Here is a 17,316-nt window from a genome sequence, read left to right on the forward strand (position 1 = left end):
GCTGGAGACCAGGCAACCTCTGAGCTCCTCCTCGCGGCTGCAGAGCGTTGCGAGCGAGCAGAGGCTGCAGAGCGTTGTGAGCAGGCCGATCGGGAGCTCCAGCTACAAATGCGCCAGCTGAAGCTCCAATTCTAGCAGCCCTCCCCTGCCCGATGTCAGTCTCCAGAGGTCCAGATTCCCAAACTGCGGGCAGAGGACTTTCCCCTACTGGACAAAGATGGGGACCTGGAAACCTTTTTGTTGGCATTTGAGACGGCCTGCCATCAGTACCAGCTGCCAGAGGACCAGTGGGTCAGATGCCTCACATCACGGCTCAGCAGAAAAGCCCTTGAAATCTTCAGGTACCTGCCCATTGAGACCATCCTGAGCTATTAGGACATCAAACAGGCTCTGGTCAGGCAGTATAACAACCCCTGAGTCGTACCAGAAAACGCTCAGGAATTTGCACCGGGGTTCTACCCAGAGCTTGGCTGATCACATGCAGGCCTTGCTGAGAGCGGTCGACCAATGGACCACCGGATTGGAGCTCACCCCCGTCCAGCAGCTGAAGGAGCTCATCGCCACAGAACAGTTCTTGTGGAACTGCCCGGAGGACCTACAGCAGTACCTCTGAGACTGGAAGCCAAAGGGGGCCTCCAACAGCAGCCCTGGCCGATTAATACACCAACAATAGGACTTCAGAGGCCCGGAAACCTGTCGGCTGGAGAGGGGGTAAGACGCACGCTGCCATTGCTACCCCTGCCCCTAGGCCCAAGTGGCCACCAGCCCCTGCTACACTTTCCACGTCAGTGGGGGAACCCCGACTGTGCCACCTGTGTAAGCAGCCAGGACACTTCAAAGCCATGTGTCCCCAGTGCCCGAGGGATCCGTCCCAGTCATCAACCCGGAAACCATCCACTGTGTTGTGTTTGGGTGGCCATGGGACTTAGAGACACCGGCGCTGAGATGACGCTGGTACGGCCAGAACTGGTGGCACCCCATGATTTACTGCCTGGGAGATCCCTTACTGTCTCTGGGATTGGAGGAGTAGAATCGGCGCTGCCCGTCACCAAGGTCAATTTGGACTGGGGCGCCGGTCGAGGAGTAAGGGGGGTGGGGGTATCCGCAAATATCCCTGCCAGTGTTTTGCTGGGGACGGACCTGGGGCGGCTTGTGTCTAAGTACGTGGCCGCTGACATCCCGGGGTCCGATTTCCCCAGAATGTGATGTAATGACCCCCTGATGATACTGTGAATGTAACTCTTTTTTTATTTTATATAAAAGTACAAAACAGAGCTTTAAAATTCAACAATTAAACAATAACCCCTCTGGTCCAGCCTTACTTACACTCACATTCATATCTCAACTAGCAGACCTAAAAAATCAACTACAAAAAAAACCCCTAACTGAAACTTACCTTGCCGACCCGACTGTAAAAACCCCTAATAAAAACACAACTGAAAAATAGACTACTCGTCATAACATAAGACAACGTAAAATAAAGGCGACCCTCGCCAAACTAAACTAAAACCAAACCTTGTCTTAACCTAATAAATAAATATATATATTTTTTATATATTTTTTTTTTATTGTATTTTTATTTATTTTTTTTTATATTTTTTTTACCATCACCATTTTATATAAAAATACACAAACCAAAACAAGACTATTCTACTTTGCCTAACCAAGCCCTAGCCCCCAGGGCTGACCTCCGCCTCATGTCTTTATCATGTCCGCATAGTCCGAGGCCAGCCCTTCCTCCACCACCCACATCTAGCCCCTCGCCCCATGTCCTCCCATGTCCGCATAGTCCAGGGCTAGATGCAGGCCTCCCCACTCAAAAAACACCCCCCCTCCCTTACCCTCCAACCTAACTGGCCCCAACTCTCCCTATCTCTAACAGAAACAAGCAACATGACTACATAATTTACGACTATACAAAAACTACCCGAAGACCCAAGTTCGGTCTTTGCAAGCCTTTTCCCAAAACTCAACATATACACAAAACAAAAATCTAAGGTGAAAGCATCAGCCCACCACCAGGAACGGTATGACTAGACTCATGGTACGTCAAAAGCAAAGCCTCTCCAGAGGAGAGAGGCCCTACTGGTACCCAGTCTCTCATACTCAAGAGAACGCACCTTCACCAGGTCACCCAGGATGTTCCTACAAACCTCATCCACCAGGAGGACTTTCTGCCGTGTATAAACTAAGCACCGTGCATTCCACGTGTAGAACCTAACCACTATACTGACTAGAAAAACTGTGCACGGGTCCCTCCTTCTCAGGTCTCTGAACACTCCATAGGCCCACTCCGCATAGGCCAGCCAATGGAAGCTCCCACCCGTTTGTACACCTCTGTATTAAAGGGACAATGAAGCAGGAAGTGCTCCATACTTTCCAGTATGGAGCCACACTCCTCCCGGGGACAACCCCTTTCATCAGAGTTCCTGTACTTCAAGTTGTCCTTTACATACAGCCTTCATTGGAAGCAGCGCCAAGTCAAGTCCCAAAACTTCAAGGGGATCCTTGCTGAATTTAGCAACTGTAACCACTTGTCTAGATCCCGGCTTGGGCAATCCTTGAGGGCCAGGGGCTTTTGAAAGTGGGACAACAAGACCCTCTCGTCAAGGGACCTCCTTGACAGAGTCCTGATTTCCCTCACTTCCAAACCCCACCGGCGGATCACCTTCAGAATCGGGGTGACATAAGCCTGAAGATATCCGTGAGATGTACGCAAGTCTTTCACTTGCCCTCCTGTCTCCCTTTCCTAGAAGAAAGGCCGAAACCACCCCCCTGCAGGAGACTATCCACGGAGGAGCCCTCTCCATCCAGAGGTTCACCAAATTTATCTTAACAAAGGTGTTCACAAGAAACACCACGGGGTTAACCATAGATAACCGCCCTAGTCTCCTTGTGCGATAAGTCACCTCTCTCTTGATCAGGTTCAGCCTATTCCTCCATAAGAGCTGAAAGAACAGGCTATAAACCCTAGTCCAGAGAGGCTTTGGCAAGATACACACACTGCCCAAATAGATCAGCAAAGGGAGAAGGTAAGTCTTGATCAGATTCACCCTTTCCCTGAGGGTCAAAGACCAACCCTTCCACTGGTCAACCTTCTGAGCGGCGATCTTGAGCCTGTCATCCCAATTTTGGGTGGGATAATCCCCATGGCCGAATTGGATGCCTAGGACTTTTGCTGACGACTGGGGCCCTGGAAGGGTGTCTGGGAGATCGAAAACTGGATCACCCCCTCCCAGCCAGAGACTCTCACACTTATCCCGATTGATCACGGACCCGGATGCGTCCGAGTAGCGGTCCACCTCAGACATCGCGTACTCCACCTCCCCTCTCGAGGACACGAAAATTGTGACATCATCAGCGTACGCTGCTGCCTTCAGAGTGGCTTCCGGCGCCGCCGGATCCATCCCGACTCCCACCAACGGACCACGACCGATCCTCTTAAGAAAGGGATCGATCGCGAACATGTATAGAAGCGGGCTCAAAGGACAACCCTGACGAACGCCAGACCAACCGTTCACAAGCGGGAAACTCTCCGCCCCCGCATACAAGGTCTTTAGCCAATCAACTAACCCCCCGGCAGGCCATACTTCAGAAGGACCGACCAGAGGTACTCGTGGTTCACCCGATCAAACACCTTTGCCTGATCTAAGGATAGCATGTACCCCTTCCAGTGACCTGCTCTACTCTGTTCCACTGCCTCCTGGACACCGAGCACAGCACTAAAAGTGCTGCGGCCTGGAACTGAGCAATGCTGGGCCACCGAAAGGAGTTGTGGCGCAAACTTCACTAACCTGTTGAATAGTATCTTGGCCAGAATCTTTCTGTCCGTATTGAGAAGTGCTATGGGTCGCCAGTTCTCAATACGACTCGGATCTTTACCCTTTGACAGAAGGATCAGGGCTGACCTCCTCATTGACTTCGGCAGAGTGCCCGAGGATAGACACTCATTGAACACCTCAGTCAAGAGGGGACTTAAAGAGTCCTTAAAGGTCTTATAAAACTCGGATGTTAAGCCATCCGGACCTGGCGACTTCTTCAGAGCTAACCCTTCCATCGCCAGGATAACTTCCTCCTTACTGATCTCTTCCACCAAACCGTCAAAAGAGAGGTGAGCTCCTGACTCAGGGGTGATTTCAGCCAGGAAAGCCGACATCTTGTCCCGATCTAGTTCCTTCTTTCCCAAGAGGCACGAGTAGAAGGATCTGACGATTTCCAGGATCCCTGATCTGGACCTGTCCAGGGATCCTGTACTATCAACCAGTCCCGTCACCAACTTACTACTCACTGACATCTTGCAGTTTCTGTAAGGTTCGGGCGAGCGGTACTTCCCAAAATCTCTCTCAAAAACCAAAGATGTGTGCCTATCGTACTGGCACCTCTTGAGTAAAGATTTCACTCTGGAGATATCCTCTCGGCTACCCCCAGTCGAGACCAGACGCTCGAGTTTCCTCCTCTGACCCTGGTACAGGCGGTACCTGTCCAGGGACCTGAGGCTCGAGAGCTGGCGGAAGAACTTTGCCGCCCGATCTTTGAATATCTCCCACCACTCTGACTTAGTATCACAAAGATCCAGCAAAGCTACCTGACTCTGAAGGATGTCCTCCAAGGATTGTCTCACCTCTGCTTCCTCCAGGACTCCTGAATTCAGTTTCCAGTAACCTCTTCCCATTTGGGGGGACTCTGAAATATTCAAAGAAAACATAATCAGACAGTGATCGGAGAATTCTACCTCCACAACCCTTAAGGGTGAGAAAGTAGCTTCCTCCTTTAAAAAAAAACCTGTCTATTCTAGACCTAGTCTGACTACCTCTATAGAAAGTGAAACCCCCGTGGCCTGGGGTATGCCCGATGTGAACATCCACCAGACGAGCCTCACTAGCTATACTATTTAAAGAAATACTATCGTAACCCAGCCGGTCTCTGGCGCCTCCCCCATCTTGGGACCTCGTGATGGTATTGAAGTCCCCTCCAAAGGCCACTTGCCGGCTCGTAAAAAGAAAAGGCTTGATCCTCATGAAGAGACTTTTCCTGTCCCATTGTTGATTAGGCGCAGTTCTTGTCCCCTCATGAGGATATCCAAGATCAAACACCTCCCCATTTCTAACTCGATCACCCGTCGGCATTCTACCGATGCGGTAAAAAGGACCGCCACTCCGCTATACGGCTCAGCCGCAAGAGACCAGTAGGAGGGCCCTGATCTCCACTCCCTCCTGGCTTTGTGAACCGCTGCCAAATCTGGCAGCCTGCTCTCCTGCAAAAACAAAATGTCAGCTTCAACTCGGCTGAGAAAATCAAAGGCTGTAAAACGAGCCGTATCCGACTTAATACCAGCTACATTAATGGTCGCCAGCGTCAGCAGAGCGGGTACCGCCATACAGAGTGATTGAGTTAGACGGCCTTCTTCCCACTCTTTTCAACCCTCCCCCTCCCGGGGCTGTCTTCTAAGGCGGCACGACCCCTCTTAAGGGAGACGGTGGTGTCCATCTCATTTGTCACCACCGCCTCCCCCCGCGCACCACCCCTGGCTTCCTCGGTCTCAGGGCCCGGTTTTGCCACCCCTCCTGAGAAACCTACACCCCCACCAGAGGGGGGCGTGGGGCCTCCTCAAGGCCCTCTCTCCTTCGCCCCCGGTCTCCCACCTTTAACCTCGCCCTCAGAAGAAGAGGAGGCAGAGGTCTCATCCAAGGTGAGAAACCGGTTGGAGAGCTCCAGAGGGGAGCCGGTTAGGCCTTCCCTGGCTACTTTGGTCGAGTCGGGTCTTTTCTTAGTACGGTGTTTCCGTCTGATTTTTTTTGGACTCTGTCCCACTATCCTCCGCAGCGCTTTCATAGTGCGAGGACAGAGTCTCCTCGGCACGCTCCAGTCTTTCGTTTTCCTCATTCAGCTCCCTGTCCCCTAGGGTCTCCGATATGGGAGGGGCAGCCGCTTGGAATGGGGCAGGCATCACCCCAGGACAGGGTTCCTCCCGCTCCCTCTCCACCTGGTGCTTCTCCCTCCACCTTTGCCGGGACGGACCATCTTTGTTCTTCAGCGACCCCTGAACTCTGTTGTCTTTGTCAGCACCCGCCTCAGCCGAAAGGAACTTCTGGCCCGCTCCTGCGTGAGCTCGGGCCTCATTGACCACAGAGAGAGAGGACAACAACTGAAAGGGTGACCGAGTTCACCGCACAGGTTGCACCTAATCTCCCCACAAGACGCGGCTAGATGACCAGTCCCCCCACACAGCGCGCACTTCTGCACTTGGCAGCTGGCGCTGAAGTGTGAGGGGCTGCCGCACTTGTGGCAAATGCCAAACTCATCCAGGTTCTTTGATGGAACCCCCTGGATCTCACCGTACCTGCCCAGCCAGGTCATGATGTCAACACAAGAGAGCGACTCGTTACGGGTCAAAACGGTCACTCTCTTGACCTCACTCTGATGGGTTATTGCTTTCGCAAGGAAACCACGCCAGTCCGGCGTGTTCTTCGCCAGCAAATACCCGGACCAGAAGAGCTCCAGTCCCTCTGGCCGGACAAAGCTGACGTCGAACTCCTTGGAGCCGTACGGATGGATCAAGGCAAAGATGTCAGTCGCCTTGAAACCCATTCCAAGCAGGAGCACCGCCACCCTCTTTCTTGTGGGGCAAGCTTCATCGCTACTCCACTTGAGACAGACCACATTCCGTCTGACTCTAGGGCCGGATGTGGGCGACGACCAGGCAGTCTCGCCCCCATTCTGCTTTCGGAAAGCCTTCATGCCATGTCTGTCGAACCAGAATGACAGGTCAACCTTCTTTCCCTCTACAATGATGGAGCTCTCCCCCTTTTTGAGGGCCTCCAGCAGTCGCCGCTGCAAGTCACCATCACCAGACCCCGAAAGTGAGGAAGCCAACGAAGGCAGCCCCTCCCCCTACAGCCACGGCCACACTGGCATAACATCTGCAAGGGCGCCACAGACGCAGGAGGGGCAGCCGAGCCGGCCCCCTCCCCCCCTAAACTACCTACAGCTGATGCAGAAGCCACCCCAGACCCCCCTGAAGGGGGCACACGGGGAGCCCCTGCCACTTTTACAGTGGCCAACCGCTCCCCCGCATCCACCCTACCACCAGACACTGGGCCAACAGCCCCCACACTCTTACAGTCACCGACCCCAGGAGCCCGAGAGGCCACAGAGGAAACAGCCGGCTGAACAGGCGCACCAGCAGCCACCCCAGCCACCAGTGTCCTACAGACCACCACCTCCATAGCCCCCCCAGCCCCAGAGGCCAGCGACACATCACATGTTTGCCCGCTAGAGGCGACCCCTTGTCCAGGAGCCGCCTCCCGCGAGCAAATTGCTGGGCCAGCTGACATTACAGTATTCATAATTGCTTTTATTTCGTCGTTACTGCCTGCCTCCTTCAATACCTGAGCACAGGTCGTGATTACCCTCCCCCCTCCAGCTCTTGACTCAGCAATAGAGGAGGAGTCAGAGTCCTCGGCAATAAGTCCAGTTCTTACATATTTCGCCATTGCATTGGGGGACACAAACCGGCTTTCCCTAACCTTTTCACCTTTTTTCCTTTCTTATGTTTTTTGATTTTCTTTACCTTAGCAGGGGACTGGTCTTTCCTCCCATGCCCGCCATGACAGCGGGATCCAGGGAACCAGCCTGCAGCTCACCCTGCACAGACCCTTCAGCCCGCACAGAGTGAGCCACAGGGACATAAACATAGCGGATCTCCACTTTCTGTTGCTTAGCTTCCTTGCTCTTCTTGCCTTTTATTTTAATTCCTTCTTCTGGCAGCTCACTGCCAAACGAAAACCCACTTAAGTCTATGGGGAACTCCAACAGTCTAATCTGCTGCATCAGGCCCCCACTGCAGCCGCTTTCCTCCTCACTGAAGTCCTCACCAGCCGAGGACGTGCCGTCATCTGAAGTAGGTAATCCGACCTGCTCAGCCGGGACCCCGCTTCTGCTCTCCAGACTTTGCACTGGCTCCTGGGATTCAGGGGGTGCAGGGGCAGGTTCAGGCCGAGGGGCGACTTTCCCTCCGGATCCAGTTACATCACTGGGCCTCGGGTTTACCTCCTCTTCCTCATCGTCATCCCTGCACTGCCCCCCTTTCCTCTTCATATCCGCAAAGCGGTCCTCATTGGGGAGCTTCTCCCTAAAGGGCCCACTTTCAGTCATTAATCGCTCTCTTTCCTCTTCAATATCTTTAATGAGCACCTTTAGCTCCCTTATCCTCTCTGCTATGGGAAATCTTTTCTTGCTTGAAGTCATATTGGATTTGACTCGCTCTGATTTCAGCTCAGCCCGCAGAGCTTTGAGGTGTCGCCCCAGCTCCCCATACCTCTGCAGGTGGGATGCGATACGAGAGCTATAGGTGGTGGTGGATTCCCCCAACCGCCGGGACCCCCAACCTACCTGGGACGACACCTCCATTGCCTCGACCTGAGCCTCCTCCTTCCTTCCAGGGTCCTCAGGGGGGACTCGGATCTCTCCTTGTCCTGGTCTTCCTGCCCACTCGCCTCCTCCACTCTGGGTCAGGCACTGTGTCTTCTTGCTCCCCGTCGACCCAGAACGGGGAGCAGACGCCCTGGCTTTAGAAACCATGGCCCCAGACCCTACCAGCTCCCTAGGGAGAGGCAGGGCCCGGGCTGGGGAAGCTGTTATCACCCCGCTAGCCTGGTGCTGCTCCCAGGGACAAAGGTGGAAAAATCCCTGGAAGTTTCTCTGCTTCTCAGGAGCTCACAGACACACCTCTTCACTCCAAGGCAGCTGATGTGAATGTAGCTAGCATGCCTGTTGATGGGGGTGGGGGATGTAATGTGTGCCTCACCCCTCAGTGGGGAGGGGGTCATTCCTGCCAGCTGTGGTGAAGCCCCAGGGTGTGGCCAGCAAGCCTGCTGGAACCTGTTGTCCTCCAGTGTGGTGACTGAGGGGACAAGCAGGGGGCAGACAGCTGCGGGGTAGGAAGATGCAAATGAGGTCAGGGCTGTCCCAGGAGAAGTAGGGCTGCCAGGTGAAGCCTCAGTGCAGGGTTCTTCCACCACTGGGATGTCAGAGGGCCAGGTTAGTCCGTCTGGACTGGCGACTTGGTCAGGAGCTGAGGGGAAGCAGGCACTACCAGCTGTGCCAGCGGCTGTCACGCGCAGTGGGAGTGCTTGGCCCCTCAGGGGTCTGATGGCTTTCCCCCTTCCGACCAAGTGGCTGCCGAGTCTGATGGAGGCCCGGAGAAAGGTCCCAGGGACCTGACAGAGGAAGTGGCAGTCTTGTCTATTCTGACCACGTCCGGTCGGGGGTTTCAGGTGGCGTTAGTGGCTTACGCCAATCCAAACGCTCTCAGGGAGTAAGCGGCACTGCCTCCCTCGGACTCAGACCTTCAGCGGGTGGTCTGTGACCAAGGACAGCTGTGCCGGGTCAAGGTCCAGCAGGGATCACCGGAGGAGTGGCCTAGGGACCGGCAGTTAGTAAAACTGACAGGGGACGTGGCAGTCTCATCTATTCTGGCCACGTCCCATCAGGGGTTTCAGGTGGCGCTAGGGGCTAGCGCCGACTTGAAGACTCTCACAGAGCAGGTGGCATGGCCTCCCTATAATTCAGACCTCCAGAGGGCGGTCTGGGACCAAGGATGGTTGTGCCAGGAAACGGTCCAACAGGGCTCACCAGAGGCATGGCCTAGGGACTGACAATTTGTGGTATTCTATCCGTTCATGGTGGAATTTCTGTGGGCTGCGCATGAGATTCCGGTGACCAGATACCCAGGGGCTGCTAAGACAGTGGCCTGGAGGGAAGACTTAGCCACCCCTGGGGCATCGGTCATCGAGTGTGTCTTTGGTCCCACAGGGGAGGATCCCCGAGAGCATCTGGCGCAGATGCTCGGGCAGATCTGCCAGGCAGGCTTGACCCTTACGCCAGGAAAGTGCCAGCTGGGCATATGCGAGGGGCCCCCGAGCAGGCAGGGAAGCTTTGGAACCGGAACCTGGGAGAGTGGATGCCAGCTCATCCTGGCTCACCCTCCGGGACAAGCACCAGGTGATGTCCTTCCTGGGCACCGCCGGGTACTATAGGGAGTTGGCACCCCACTATAGTAGCCTGGCGAGGCCCCTGACCGCACCAGGAAGAAGCAGCCCTCCGCAGTCGATTGGACAAACGACTGTGAGACGGCCTTCCAGGCGCTGAAGGGCGGCCTTTCCAGCTTTTCGGCATAACAGGCAGCCGACTGCACGTGGCCGTTTATAGTACTGACTGATGCCAGTAATTGTGGCCTCAGTGCCCGGGCTCAGTCCGGGTGACTCCATTGGCCAAAAACTAATGGGAGGTGGGTACCCGGGAGCCTGACGCTCCAGCCGTACCCCTTTGCCCTTCGCCACTAGAGAGGGTGTGGATGGGTGCATGGGAAAACACAGGAATGTGCTGCCCCCTGGCGCCCTCTAAAAGGGGGAGGTTTGAGGAATATGGATTAATATTTACTGTCAGCCATGTCCTCACACACACCATTTGCTAACAGATAGCAGAGATAATGAACTCCACAGGAGGGCCCTGCTTCAAAACCCCAGCCACCTTGATTGTCAGCTAACAAGGAAGAAAGCCCCAGGGGTCCATGCTTCAAGGAGGCCCCAGGTGGAGAATGTCACACCTCCATCAGCCAGTTGGAGGCAAGCTAAATCCTGCAGGAAAACCCCCCAGCAGGAGGTATCGGCCCTGCCAGGATCAATGCTACCTCCCAGACATGTTGGCACCTACATTTCCTAAGGAATTATGAATAGCCCACCCATTGCAGGCGCAAACTGGATACATACCTACCCATAGGCGGGGAGGGGCACGGCCGGCTACAGGTCATAAGCCCATGCAAGCCAGCGGGCGGGGTCTTTCTCTGAAAGGGGGTCACATCCTGCAAATGTGTTTGGAGAGACCTGGAAACCGCTGATATCACCGCCTCCCCCCCCCCCCCCCCACGTGACTGAAGCTAAGGACTATTCCACCATCATAGAACTTTCAACTACCCGGTAACTGACTTTTGCTCTGCTTAACCCTGTTGTACCCATATAACCTGTATCTGTAACCTCAGACCACTGTAAATATTCTCTGTGTATATTGTGTTATATCTAGTGTGCCCTTACGGCGATTAAATATATAATTTAATCTTGTGCTATCTTGTATCTTGATCACGAATCCCTGCGTCTGTGTTTTGGCCTAGTTATAAGCTACCGCTGGTTGGTTTCTCACCCTATACAATCCCGTTAGTGGATCGGGCTTATATCAAACGAGAAGCTGGTGGCAGATTTTCCCTGGCTGAGAAAGTGTTGTTTCACTGGGTCAGTGACCAGGCTTCCTCAGCTTGTTGCCTCTTTGTGCCCGTGTGGACAGGAGGAGTCGGTGTAAACTGTACCAAGCTAACCTTACATGCTCCTCCGGGAGGGCGTGACATCACGTCTTGGTAACCAGTGACCATACCACGACTCGTGAGCTCGACGTAGTTGACGTCAAGTGGGCGGGCACAAGGGGTGGTATTCATCACAGAAACCACCCAAAAATGACCCCATTTTAGAAAATACACCCCTCAAGGTATTCAAAACTGATTTTATAAACTTTTTTTTAACCCTTTTGGTGTTCCACGAGAATTAATGGAAAATGGAGATGAAATTTCAGATTTAGCAAATTTTCCATTTTATCAATTTTTTCCAGTAACAAAACAAGGGTTAACGGCCAAACAAAACTCAATATTTATTACCCAGATTCTTTGGTTTACAGAAACACCCCATATGTGGCCATAAACTGCTGTACGGCCACACGGCAGGGCACAGAAGGAAAGGAACGCCATATGGTTTTTGCAAGGCAGATTTAGCTGAACGGGTTTTTAGATGCCATGTCCCATTTGAAGCCACCCTGATGCACCCCTAGCGTAGAAACTCCCAAAAAGTGACCCCATTTTGGAAACTAGGGGATAAGGTGCCAGTTTTATTGGTACTATTTTGGGGTACATATGATTTTTAATTGCTCTATATTACGTTTTTTGTGAAGCAAGGTAACCAAAAAATGTATGTTTTGGCACCGTTTCTTTTTTTGTTTCAAAATTTTTATTCAGATCTGGCATCATGTATAGTTTTACAAAAAGTAAGAAAACACATGCAATGAATGTCAAAATACAAGTATCACGACATGTACCATCTCACGGTGCAGGATTAAAACTTTAAAAAAAGCATTGTATTCCAGAAGAGGTTTATGCCTAGATCTCATTTTTTATCTTTTATATCCCCAACCCACCCTCCACCTCCCCAAGAAAAGTGAGTTAAGATCCGGGACACCATGCTCACAATTACGTTATTCAGAATAAGAATTAGCTTTATTCGTCAAACATGACACAGTCGATCGTGCTCGGAATTGGGTTAGGCACAGGTACAGGCATAGTACTAGGGGGTGGAAGGGGGGGGGTTATGCAATGGGCACATTAGGGGCGAGAGATTATGGGCGGGAGATGGGGCGTGATGAGTTCAGCAGTCTGACGGCCGTTAGGAAGAAAGTGTTCAGCCTTCTCGATGTCCTTGCAGGGATGGCCTGATACCTGTGGCTGGACTTTAGACGTCTGAAGAGATGATGGCCCGGATGGGAGTGGTCATTGAATATTTTCAGAGCCCTGGAGCGCAGTCTGTCGGAGAAGATAGTCAAGGGGTGGTAGTGGCAGTCGAGTAGTTCTCTCCGCCGAGCTGATGACCCTTTGTAGTTTGCGCTTGTCACTGGCTGATCAGCCGGCATACCACACCAGAAGGGACGAGCACAATACCGACTCAATGGTACAGGAGTAGAAGGACTTCAGTAGGTCCTGAGCCATGCCGAACTTCCTCAGTTGTCGAAGGAACTAGAGCCGCTGGTGAGCCTTCTTTATGATGGACGAGATGTTGGGACGCCAGGATAGGTCCTCAGAGATTGTCGTGCCTAGGAGGCGGGCACTGGGTACCCTTGCGACTTCAGATCCGTCAATGTAGGTTGGGGGGGAACTACCCATCTTTTTCTGAAGTCGACGACCAGCTCGACCGTCTTTGTGGCGTTTAGGACCAGACTGTGCGCGCCGCACCAGTTGCTGACCCTGTCAATTTCCTTACGGTAGGCCTGCTCATCGCTGTTGCTAATCAGGCCCACGAGTGTGGTGTCATCTGCGAACTTGATGACTTTAACTGAGGCCTCCTCCGATCTGCACTCGTTCGTGTACAGAGAGACCAGGAACGGCGATAGTACACATCCCTGAGGGGCGCCAGTGTTGGTGACCCTTGGTTTGGAGGTCAGATTGCCTAATCTGACGACCTGGGACCTGTTAGTGAGAAAGTGCATGATCCAATGTCGTAGTGTTGGGTGGACATCAAGTGCCGTAAGGTTCCTCTGCAGGATGCTGGGGGAGATGGTATTAAAAGCCGAGCTGAAGTCTAGAAGGAGGATTCTCGCATATGTGTTGGGTTTGTCGAGGTGTTCAGTGACGTATTCTAGGCACATGTTAATCGCATCGTCAGTGGATCTGTTTGCCCTGTAGGCGAATTGCAGAGGGTCCAGCCAGTCCAGAGTGGCGGTCTTCAGGATGGAGAGAACCACCTTCTCTAGGGTATTCATGACCACCGAAGTCAGAGCCACGGGCTGGAAGTTGTTTAGATCAGAAACGCCCTGTTTCTTCGGCACAGGGATGATAGTTGAGATCTTAAAGCAGGCGGGGACATGTCCCTCCTTAAGGGATCTGTCAAAGATTTGGGTGAGGGCCGGGGCCAGTTGGATTGAGCAATATTTTAGGCACGCAGGAGTGACACCATCGGGACCAGGGGCTTTTCTCGCATTTAGCTTGGACTGCAGGGTGCGAACCGTAGTCACATTCACTGTAGGTGGATCAGCGAAGACAGCGAGCGGGCCAGATAATGTGGCAGCCGGGACTGGGGTGCCCACTCTGGGGTGCATTGTCCGAGTTACATCACCCTCGGTCGAGGTCTCGAATCTGCTGTACAACCTGCCCAGCTCCTCTGCCAATGCCTGACGAGGGGTGGTGAGCGCCGGGGGGGGGGGGGGGTTTGTAGTTGGTCGCGGACCTACGGCCCTTCCAGACCGCCCTCCGGTCGTTTGAGCGCAAAGAATGGTGGATGCATTCCTGGTATGCCCGTTTCGCCGCACGCAGTTCCAATTTAAGGCCGTTTTTGGCCAGTCTGTATTCTAATTGATTACCGGATTTATGCGCGGTTTCCTTGTGCCTGCGTAGTTGTTTGAGCTTGTTTGTGAACCACGGTTTGTCATTTGGGTAAATCGTGTAAGATCTTGAGGGGACACAGGAGTCTTTGCAGAAACTGATGTACGAGGAGACAACATCCGCCCAGGTGTTGTCACGACCAGACAGCTAAGAAGCTCTGACAGAAGCCTTTCAGAACCTCCTCCTTGAGTTTTCTTTGTTTTGATTTTCAGTTCCTCATCTTGTTAGCCTCTCTCAGCTGTCATGTAGTTGGACTGATTGCATCCCTTTAAATTCCTCCCCATAATGCATTAGTGTGCGGCTTATACAACTTCCTGGAGTGTGTGTGCATGCTGATCCTATTTTCCAGTCTTCTACAAGATAAGTGCTGTACATTTATTATTATTATTTATTATTTTCTGTTTACTGGATCCCAGGTGACCCTGACTCCCTCCGTGTCTAGTGTAGGGAGCCGGTGGTCGTGTCCCCTCACTATTATAGGGTGTTCAGGTGTTATACAGTCAAGGTACGAGGATATGCGCTCATCTACCATTGGGATTTTCGCATAGGCTGAGCAGTCAGAGTGAGTGCCAGGTCTTATGCAGGAGTTCCCATTTTGTCCTGCCTGCCAGGGTGGCGCTAGAGAGCAAGAACATTTTTTGTGAGATTTTTGTAGATAGTGGAGCAGCTGTCAATCTCATTGATAATCATTTTGCGATAACTCATGGTTTCCAGGTGTGCACTTTGGGAAAGGATATTCCTGTTTTTGCTATTGATTCCGCTCCACTTTCTCAGAAATCATTAAAGGGCATAGTTCACAATATTCGTTTAATTGTGAGTGATGCTCATGTTGAGGATGTGTCATGTTTCGTTCTTAGTGGATTACCTACTCCTCTTGTGTTGGGGCTACCCTGGCTCACTAAACATAACCCCACCATTGATTAGCAAGCGAGTCAAATAAATGGTTGGAGTTACTTTTGCAGAGAGAATTGCCTCACGACATCTGTTTCTGAGGTTTCTACTAAGACTGTACCACCTTTTCTCTCTGAATTTTCGGATGTCTTCTCTGAGAGTGGAGTTCAGGATTTGCCCCCGCACAGGGAGTACGATTGCCCTATTAATCTCATCCCAGGCGCCAAGCTGCCTAAATCTCGTTTATACAATCTTTCCCAACCTGAAAGGGTCGCTATGCGTACTTATATCTCGGAGAGTCTGAGAAAAGGACACATACGACCCTCAAAGTCACCTGTTGCCGCTGTTTTTTTCTTTGTTAAGAAAAAAGATGGTTCTTTAAGACCTTGTCTGGATTTCAGGGAGCTGAACAGTATCACTATTCGTGACCCTTATCCGCTTCCTCTGATCCCAGACCTGTTTAACCAGATTGTTGGGGCTAAAGTCTTTTCCAAATTAGATCTAAGAGGGGCATACAACCTGGTCAGGGTCAGAGAAGGAGACGAATGGAAGACGGCCTTCAATACCCCTGAGATTTTGAGAATTTGGTTATGCCTTTTGGTTTGATGAATGCCCCAGCCGTTTTTCAGCATTTCGTGAACAGCATTTTTTATCATTTAATGGGAAAATTTGTATTAGTGTATTTGGATGACTTTTTGATTTTTTTCTCCTGATTTCAAAACTCATAAGGAACACTTACGTCAGGTCTTGCTCATCCTGCGGGAGAATAAATTATACGCGAAACTGGAAAAATGTGTGTTTGCGGTTCCAGAAATTCAATTTCTGGGGTTTCTTCTCTCCGCTTCTGGTTTTCGCATGGACCCCGCGCTGTGCTTGAGTGGGAGCTTCCTGAGAATCAGAAGGCGCTGATGCGTTTTTTGGGCTTTGCCAATTATTACAGGAAGTTTATTTTGAATTATTCCTCTATTGTTAAACCACTCACTGATATTACCAGAAAGGGGGTAGATTTTTCTTCCTGGTCGGTAGAGGCGCATAAGGCCTTTTCTAATATCAAGGAAAGTTTTGCTTCCGCTCCCATCTTGGTACAACCTGATATTTCTCTACCTTTCATAGTTGAGGTTGATGCTTCTGAGGTAGGTGTGGGTGCGGTCTTGTCTCAGGGTTCCTCTCCTGCTAAATGGCGACCGTGTGCCTTTTTCTCGAAGAAACTCTCCTCCGCAGAGAGAAATTACGATGTGGGAGATAGGGAATTGTTGGCCATCAAGTTGGCTTTTGAGGAATGGCGCCATTGGCTAGAGGGAGCCAGACACCCTATTACTGTGTTTACTGACCATAAAAATCTGGCCTTCTTGGAGTCAGCCAAGCGTCTGAACCCGAGACAGGCCAGATGGTCTTTGTTCTTTTCAAGGTTTAATTTTGTTGCCACGTTCCGCCCTGGGGTTAAGAATGTGAAGGCATATGCCCTGTCACGTTGTTTTCCGGGAGGTGGGAATTTTGAAGACCCGGGTCCCATTTTGGCTGAAGGTGTGGTGGTCTCTGCTCTTTTTCCTGAATTGGAGGCAGAGGTGCAGGCAGCCCAGTCAGAGGCTCCTGATCTTTGTCCTCCTGGGAGGTTGTTTGTGCCTCTCGCTTTAAGACACAAGATTTTTAAGGAACACCACGATACGGTCCTTGCTGGGCACCCGGGGGCAAGAGCCACAGTGGATCTCATCGCTCGGAGATTCTGGTGGCCTGCGCTTCGTAAGTCGGTTGAGGGTTTTGTGGCAGCCTGCGAGACTTGCGCTCGTGCCAAAGTCCCTCATTCACGGCCATCAGGTCCTCTCCTTCCCTTACCCATTACTTCCCGTCCTTGGACACATCTGTCCATGGACTTCATAACGGACCTGCCTCGTTCCTCGGGGAAGACTGTGATTCTGGTGGTGGTGGACCGTTTTAGAAAAATTGTGCATTTCATCCCTTATCCTGGTTTGCCCAATGCTAAGACGCTGGCGCAGGCATTTATTGATCACATTGTCAAATTGCATGGTATTCCTTCAGACATAGTCTCTGATAGGGGCACGCAGTTTGTTTCCAGATTCTGGAAGGCTTTCTGTTCTCGCTTGGGGGTTCGGTTGTCATTCTCTTCTGCTTTCAACCCGCAGTCGAATGGCCAGACAGAGCACGTCAATCAGAATCTGGAGACATATCTGTGCTGTTTTGTGGCGGAGAATCAGGAGGATTGGTGTTCTTTTTTGTCC

At 52.0% G+C, this 17,316-nt stretch overlaps 1 pseudogene; it reads left to right on the forward strand.

The window, feature by feature from the left end:
* The window catches only part of LOC122940404, a 254,437-nt pseudogene that overhangs the window by 182,100 nt on the left and 55,021 nt on the right, over positions 1-17,316 (forward strand).

This window comes from Bufo gargarizans, chromosome 6, assembly GCF_014858855.1.
Source record: "Bufo gargarizans isolate SCDJY-AF-19 chromosome 6, ASM1485885v1, whole genome shotgun sequence".
In the NCBI taxonomy this organism is placed as follows: domain Eukaryota; kingdom Metazoa; phylum Chordata; class Amphibia; order Anura; family Bufonidae; genus Bufo; species Bufo gargarizans.